Raw genomic sequence first — 9,233 nt, forward strand, 5'->3', positions numbered from 1 at the left:
TAGGTTCAAATGGGACTAAGTCACGGATAATATGTAGACACAGAATCATGCTTTTGAGAATTCATCCCACGCATGATATCCTGAAGCGAGTTAAGGTTGAGTTTTTTGTTTCTAAAATTCTTAATGATGTCTATATCTCTATTTAGAGTGGGGTACTTAGCTACAGGAGTACTCTTGATAGACTCACCTATATGGATGTGAAAGTGTGGCCGCTTTCTATGAGAATATGGGCAGTTCTCTAGATCATTCATTAAACCCGGATTCAAGCACAAGGCCATAATGTGTTGGCTTTAGACTTTACACTAGTATAGTTGTGTGTGTTAAACAATCTTTTCATCTCCTGGAGTTCAAAGACTTATGTTCACTCTATGGTTAGATTTTGAGAGAGTTTAGCACTATGTAAAGGTTCAAAATCGAAAGATATCTTTACTTATGCACATCACTATATAGATCTTGCTCAATGTTTTAAAAATATAAGTGGGGGATTGTTGGAATATATGTTTTAAAACAAAATAAATAAATAAATATATATTTCCATTTATTAATTTTTTTTGTTTGTTAAATCCATTTTTAACAATCTTTATGATACTCATAAAAGCAATTTATTTTTGTCATAAATTCATTGACCGTTTCATGTTACAAGAGTAATGGTTGATATTAAATCATATTAATGTTTTCATTAAAACCTTTATGAAAACCCCTTGACTATAAATCAGATTTTTGGTTGGAAAAAGACAAACAGGGTTTTCTTTATGTTTTTGATTTTAGAGAAAAAGAATTTTTGAGAGAAAGAAAACTATTGTATGAGTATCACTTGTTTTCTACAATTATGATTTTGAGCAAGAATAGAAGTGTGCAAGTATCACATACTCTCAAAGTGCAAGAGTGATTGTGAAAGAGATTTGCTCGGCTGTTTTATCCTGGGGACTACGCGACATGAAAGAACTGTTTGCACAATTTTGGGCAGAACCGCGAAACGTCTTAAAGAAAGCGACCTGGTCGTGATTAAGCCATAACACTATTTGTTTGGTTTTTTTTTGTGATTGTTTTGCAGGCGGATTTGGGCAATTGTTCCAACAGAAGATGAAGTGTCCGTATTGCTCAGGTGTGTAAGGGAAGTGTACAACAACAACATCAGGGCGTTCAGTAACAAAATGTTGTACATGTGGAAGAATAGTAGAAGAAAGACAATATCAAGTTCATGATCTTTTCAATCTTAGAGCTCAAGATTCTCCACTCTGTGTAGTCACTTCTGATATTGCTTCAATTATCCCATCTCCAGATATTGTGGGTGCTAATAAACCCCCAAACCCTAAAATCTACAATAACAATGAAGTAGAAGAGGAGGGGGAGGGGGATGAAGATGATGACCCATTTGAACCAACTGGTTTCATTACTGCTTTCTCAACTTGGTCTTTAGAACCAAACCCAATTACAGCTAGGTCTTCTATTTCATTTTCTGGTTATCTTGCTGAACTTGAACGTTCAATTGATTCTTCTTCAACTTCTGGGTCTGGTGTTGTTGTTGATAATTTAAGAGCTTATCTTCAGATAACTGATGTTGCTTCAATTTTAGATTTGGATTCTGATATATCAGATCATGCTTTTCAATTGTTTAGAGATTGTTCTTTAGCTACTTGTTTGAGAAATCGGAGTGTTGAAGCACTTGCTACTGCTGCCCTTGTTCAAGCCCTAAGAGAAGCTCAAGAACCCAGAACTCTTCAGGTATGTTTCCCACTTTAGCATTTTTTACTACAACATCTCTTTTTCTTTTTTGGAAAAGGGGGAAATTTGTTTTTAGGGTTGGTTTAACATTGGATTACAAGTATGGATTCTAGTGCAGTAAACATTGAATATATGATACACTGATTGTGTTATAGACTTATAGATCGATTTCAACTGTATCTCTTAGTGTGGTGGTTTAAAAAAAATTGTGGTCTTAATGGTTGTGGTTATTGATTGTAGCATGTATGCTCTTCCATGTTTTGAGCCGATTGTCACTACAGTTACGCATACACTAGTGTCTGAAGAACACCCTTTGTGTTGCAGGAAATATCAAATGCAGCCAATGTACCCCAGAAGGAGATTGGGAAATACATTAAGATATTGGGAGAGGTTTTGCAGCTGAGTCAGCCGATTAATAGTAATTCGATAGCCGTTCACATGCCGAGGTTTTGCACTCTTCTCCAGCTAAATAAATCAGCTCAGATATCATTTGAAACAGTCATATAACAAATCAGTTACTTCTCAAAAGATTTGAAACAATTACCAACTTTCCCCTGTCAAAGATCCACTTAACCATTTCAGTATCGCTCTTCTTTTGAGGTTTTATATCAGTCTTAAACTTTCTCAGGAACTGGCTACTCACATTGGAGAGGTTGTAATCAACAAATGCTTCTGCACACGTAGAAACCCTATTAGCATCTCTGCGGCAGCTATCTATCTGGCTTGTCAACTAGAAGACAAACGCAAGACCCAGGCTGAGATTTGCAAAGTTACGGGTCTAACCGAGGTGACCCTGCGCAAAGTCTACGAGGAACTATTGGAAATTTGGGACGATCTTCTACCACCTAACTACACACCTGCCATCCCTCCAGAGAAAGCATTCCCAGCCACTCTAATTACAGCGCGATCTTCATCGGCTCCTAGAAATGACCCATTTGAGATTGCTTCATCTTCTGATAAAGATAAACAACCTGAAGTTACCAAATCTAAGAAATCATCTGAGCTCTTGGAGAGTGATCATCAGCTTAGTGGCAAAGCGGAGTCAGAAAACAAAGCCATTGCCCGTGAACCTCATGGAGCAGCCAACAATCCTGCAGTGAATCGTCAGACAACATTTTGGCAGGGTCAGGTTCCATTTGGTGGTTCTGATTCTAAGCAAACTGAAGCAGAAAGAATTCGGATTTCAGATAGAGGGATTGACATGAATGAAATCCAGTTGAGCCCTCCGGAGGAAGATAAGGTAGTTAAGAGAGAACTAGATACTGCCACCAGTTCCCAGATGTTGTATAACTTTTCTGGTCCCTCGCCCTCCAGTGGATCCAGCATATGGCGTTTCCAAACACCACTTTCATCACAGCCTCATGTTCAGTTTGCGCAGCCACCAACACAGATTGGACCAGGTTTTACAGAAATTAGAGGAGCTGGGAACCAAAAGAGAAATGATAATCGATTTTTGGATAGGGAGAAGCAATAAGCAGTGTTATGGCTTCCAAATCTAATCAAGAAAGTTGATGTAGAACCACAGAAATAGTTATTAAATATGTTGTATCACTGTATCCTCTTGTGTGTTTGTGCATGTACAGAGTTATGATGCAAGTATCCAGAATAAATATTGACTATTGGTCGGGTTTTGGTGTGATTTAATATCTGGTCTGCTTGTCTTATTTTGTTTTGGAGCTAAAAATATTGTGCTCTCACTGCAACTGCATACAACGGAGATGGGTTGGTTCTTAGAAAAGGTAAATCTGGAGCTCTGATCCCTTTTTGGAAGTTCTTAGAACCGGGTTTTGCACTTTCTACCAAGCAGTTTTCATAGCTCAGTTGGTTAGAGCACCGATTTAGTAAGTGGGAGGTCTTTAGTTCAACTCTCAATGAAAGCAACCGGTTTTGTCATTTATTTTATTTCATCATTTGCGCTTTGCTGAAGGAATTCTTATTAAGAAACTAAATCCATACTAATGCAGCCCATGCAGGTTATTTATTATTTTATTTTTTTTGATCAGAAGCCTATGCTGGTTATTTATTATCTAAATGCATTTAATGCAGCCTATGCAGGTTATTTATTATTTATTTATTTTTTATCAGAAGCCTATGCTGGTTATTTATTATCAAGTGATGGTGAGAGATCTCCGATAGCGATCCCCTGGTCATGGGTATGATTCGCATGTATGTTTGGCAACCCGGAATGAGAATTCAAAGAAATATGCATGTTTCCGATAAGAGATAGCACTGGCCTAATCCTCTGGGCCAAGTTTTGCCATAATGTCTTGCTAAAATTTGCTTGTCTCAATCCTTCCATTTCTGTCACATTGACATGATTATTCATTTTTTAACCAATCTACGGCACAAGGGATGACCATTGACCCCCCCCCCCCAAAAAAAAAAAAGAACGGGAACAGACCTACAAAATATGAAAGACAACTCCAATTCTCCATTAAACATTTTTTTGCATTGCTACAATGATGCATAATTTTCTAGCACATAATAATGTAATTAATTTCTAAGCCCACAAATTTTTTGCATTACTAGAATTCATCTCCAGAGCATTTTGGGTCAAGTACAAGCTGCTAATTTTGTTTAGTTTACTGATTACCACTAAGAGTTAAGTCATAAGATGACCTAGTTGTAGTTTGCACAAATTTTAAGGCAAGGAGGAAAGTGGAGTATATTTAACTATTTTTTACAATTATACCCTTATGGACAATAATTAGTAAAATTTAGAAACGATTTATCTCTTAAACTATACCACGGTTATTTATAAATTTTATACCGTTGAAAAGTATTTTAAAACACCTATGCAACGAATATAAACATGACTATCAAATTATACATATTTCTTATAGAAAAAATAATCAATTAAAAGGATAGTTTTAGAAATATCCCTTGATTAGTGAAATAGGTCATCTATTTATGGGACAAAGTTTAAAACCAAGTAGGTCATCTTATTAGAAACGAAGGGAGTAGAAAAAAAAAATAAGTTTCATATAAAAGGCCAATTGAAATTCTATCAATAAAAACCAAGAAGAAGGCCTACAATATGTAAAAAGAAAAAATAGGGTCTCAAAACCGAAAACACCATAGGAGGTGACAAACGAATATCAAAAATTTAAAGTCCCTTTTTCTTTCATATTTTCATTTTCTAAATTTCAAAACTTCCATTTTTCACATAACATAGGATATATAACAGGTGAAGTGCTTAAGAACCTTACCTCTTCTAGCTTTCTTCATGCTCCTCACTGTTTATTATTGTTCCCCATTTGGTTTAAATATGTACCAGAGTTAAGTGAAACAAGGATGGTCACATAGTTAACTGCATCCGAATTAGTTTCACAAACCGGAAGTTTCCAATATCCTTCGCTCTTTGGGTCATATAAGATTAACTTGTCATCGCCCTGCAATAAAATCTTATTGTTCTCAAAACTCCATTTGAGCCTCAGATTGAATGATTTGGTGATAGTCAATTCAGTAATCGTGAAGCTTTTAGTCCATGATTCCCTCACTCCATACTCTTGCATTACCCGAACACCAAAAACATGAAAAAGCAAACAAAGACACCCTCCCAGCTCCCCCATTTTTTTTTTGTTTTGCATACTTGGCATCTTCCAAAGGTTCTTCTGGATATGTCAAACGCTCTTTAGTCAAAGGTACCTCCACAAACCTTTCATTAGCAATATTAAAAGATACTAGAACTTGCACTTGTTTCACACATGAAATGACAAACCAATGAAGTGCACCATTAACAAGTACCCCAGGTTGACGTTTCTCAAATTTATAAGGTACGTTTTCAATCCGTCTCCAAGAACCCGTTCCCGGTGTAAAAACCAGTAGATGGTGAAATTTGGATAAAGGAAAAAAGTGTCAATTCAATTCTATAGACAGAATTCAACTTTCACGGGAGAGATTAAGCCATTGGTCCTCAAGGCAGCCTTAGCCACGATTTCTAGTATACGTCCCCGCGAGACACTGCTGGTTGTGATGCCGTGATTCCTAGCGCACATCCTCAACGAGGTACTGCTGGTCACGTTTCTTCTGTAGAGCGTAAAACGTCCCCGACAGACTTATGAACAAGAACAACCACAATTCCAGCATGTTCGCGAGACGCAACTGATTGTGATGCCATGATTCCTATTATACTTCCTCAACGAGATGCTTCTGGTCATGTAGGCTTTGTAGATGCGTAAATACGTCCTCGATGGACTTATGACCCAGAGCGGAGATTTGCATATCTCCTGTAAGCACGACTCACCCTATTTGAGATCAAAGACTGATTCCTAGTACATCATCGCGAGATACACTGGTCATGTCTGCTCTAGGCTCTGACTCGACTTACTGAAGTTTCCGGATAACTCCTAGGACATCCCCGCGAAATACGCTGGTTATTCTACCTCTGAGCCCTGTCGACAGACTCCTAGAACATCCTTTCGAGATACAGTGGTCTTGTTGGCTCATTATATGGACACGCAATTGATTCCTAGCACATCACTACATGATACGCTGGTCAAAGACAAGTGAGCCAAAGTCTCACAGAGACATTAATTGGGCGTACAAAGCCTTTTTCTCTTTCTCTCCAGGCCGAGTCCCAGCTGACCGCAGAGAGATACATATCCGTTAATAAAATCTTCGGAGAGATTTTTGATCCGTCCGCAAAAATCTCTGAGAGATTCAAAATCCCTCTGCAAAAATCACGGAGAGATTTTTGAGCTGTCCGGAAAAATCTCTGAGAGATTCAAAATCTCTCTGCAAAAAAATCACAGAGAGATTTTTGAGCTGTCCGCAAAAATCTCTGATAGGTTCAAATCCCTCTGCAAAAATCACAGAGAGATTTTTGAGCCGTCCGCAAAAATCTCTGAGAGATTCGAATCTCTCTGCAAAAATCTCTGAGAGATTAAAATCTCTCTGCAAAAATCACAGAGAGATTTTTGAGCCGTCCGCAAAAATCTCTGAGAGATTCAAAATCTCTCCTCAAAATCTCGGATAGATGCACATGATACACACACGCCTTACCTAGTGCGCAAGACTATTTCTCAGCCTCTCAAATACGCTCACGGGTAGTAAATTGAGCCTGAATTATACATGGCTATCCAAAAACGTGGATAGGATCTCTTGAGCACCGCATGCTCAACAAAGGGACCTGCAAACAATAATATGATTTTCACATAGCATGTGTGACCGGCCATGTAAAGAGGGAGATCGGCCTCAGCTCCTCTCACACTCTGCACATGATTCCTAAGGAATTTCATTCCTTTTCACGTGACTCATCCTAGTCATTCTCACAAATCATAGAATATATCTCTATCTTAGCCAATTCGACTAAAGAGAATATTTCTCTCTCAAAATACTTCATCACAAAGGCTGACTCAGCTTCACACAAATAGGGGGATATCAATTAGGGTTTTGGTCTGATGGTCTACGACACGTGCGAGAAATACCCGGCTTATTTCTCACCGAAGAAGAGAATAAAGGCGGTGGAATAATGAGATAAACTCAACCTAGTTTATCCCTATTCCTGAAGAGACAGGAGAATTGTTCCGCACGGCACAGAAAGCAATCCTTATCTTCACCGACTCGAGATTAGAGTATTCAGATATAAATAGGTCATCTACTTTTCAAGCTACAATCATCTTTCTCATAACCTCTCAGAGCAATAACTTGTTCTCTGATCTCTCTCATCATCTGCTTCCCTCCATAAGACCAACCCTAAATCTCTTCCCCGTGACTAGAACATCCTTTGAACGGCCACTGTGTGTGGTTTAGGAAAAGACTGCTCGTGCTCAACCTCCCGTAACTCACTTTCAGAAACCCTAGAATCCCATCTCTAGCCTCTCACTGATTTTAGGTAACTACATTTTGGAGACCACAATGGGAGGTTGTTCACTCAGTTACAGATCTCAATCATGGTCACTATTAGGAAGGAAGCCGATTTCACCAATCCAAACATAAAAAAACGTTCCATTGATTCAGTCTCTGTAAACCCAGATTTAGTCGAGAGAGTTATCCTTACTAGTACTTTTATCTCTCAGATTAATTTTCGACCTTAGTGAACAGGTTAATGACATTCTGGATCGCCCGAATCTCTTTGTGCATAAAAAAACGCCCCAGTAACCTATTTTCATGAAAATCTACTGTTGATCCTTGAAAACGTTGGATAAGGACCAAGGAGAACTCCTGAAGACTCAACAGAATCTTGCAAAATCTCAGATCGACATCCAAACTTATCTGAAAACTCCTTTAGAGTTACCAGAAGGGATGGAGCCAAAAATCTAAATTGAGTAGACGATTCCTATAGAAAGAGTACTAAAAATGTCAAGAATAGCACTGACAGTATCTTTCATGCAATCGACCTCACCAAAGAAGATAAAGCTCATTACGAACGCGACAGAGCAAAGGAGCAACCATCCAGCCGACCTTATCACTCTCAAGGGCCTCAAGAACCAGATGACGCTCTAAACTTAGAGATTTTGATGAATATTTGCACCAAAACTCGTTTAGGATAATCTTAACGAAAACTTGGAAAGGCTCCAGAAAATTCGTGACCTAGAAAAAAGCGTTGAAGATCCACATAGGGTCATAAACTGCCAACAAAGATACTTCTTGGCGCCCTTCCTACTTCAGAGAATCATGACAAGAACGCGACAAAGTATGAAGCGAAACTAGATCCCAATACGAGGCTCATCTGAAACTCATCCTTATCCAAAGAAGCAAAGATGCAAGTCGATATGCTACCTCAACACCCGTTCTGTCAGGAAGAAGAGGAACTAGACCTATGAGTTACGGACAAGCCTCGATGAGCCTCCAATTCAGCTTTACAATAAACTATCACATTTCATTTTCTAATGGAACCTCTGTCCACCCAAGACGGAGAAGGGTAATATATTTGCAACCGAATCTATCAAGGGAAAAGAAATCCAAAACGATACTCATGAGGCCAAAAATTCATATAAAACTTCATTATTCGTCATACAACCACAACCAACTACTATCACTGAAGTAAACAAGGGAAGGGTCCGAGACCGCTGCTCCAGGACACACGCTATTCATCCAGATGCCTACTAGTTCCCTCAGTCAAAGCCTCTTCTCTTCGAAAGACCAGCTCGATAAGATATCCCATGTGTCAGAGTCGGACATGACGACCGAAGAACAAGATGCGACGACCACTTATGGCTCCCCAAATCAGAAAACCACTTCCTCAAGTTGGGATGTACCGTGGGGACTTTCGAAGAACTCCATCATCAGCAACAAACCAGATTTCTATTATCCTTAAAGCACGTCTTTTGCATTAATATCTCTATAATGCGTTCATTGTTGTACTGGTCCTATGACATGTCTACTTCTCTTAATTTTGGTTTACCATCTCCCGGAAGAAAGACAGACCTCATGATTCGGCTACATAAGTTCGCGTGAATCAAGACACCTAGTAGAGGCCGAACAATAACTATATCTTATGCATGAAGACACATGCGGCTAGTACCTCGATATGATTCTCCATCGACGTCTCCAACCCATAGAGT

General features: G+C 38.8%; 1 pseudogene; it reads left to right on the plus strand.

The window, feature by feature from the left end:
• The first annotated feature begins 1,083 nt into the window (after nt 1–1,083).
• On the plus strand, nt 1,084–3,371 carry LOC113314434 (annotated as a pseudogene).
• The last annotated feature ends 5,862 nt before the right edge of the window (nt 3,372–9,233 follow it).

Source organism: Papaver somniferum, chromosome 9, assembly GCF_003573695.1.
Source record: "Papaver somniferum cultivar HN1 chromosome 9, ASM357369v1, whole genome shotgun sequence".
In the NCBI taxonomy this organism is placed as follows: domain Eukaryota; kingdom Viridiplantae; phylum Streptophyta; class Magnoliopsida; order Ranunculales; family Papaveraceae; genus Papaver; species Papaver somniferum.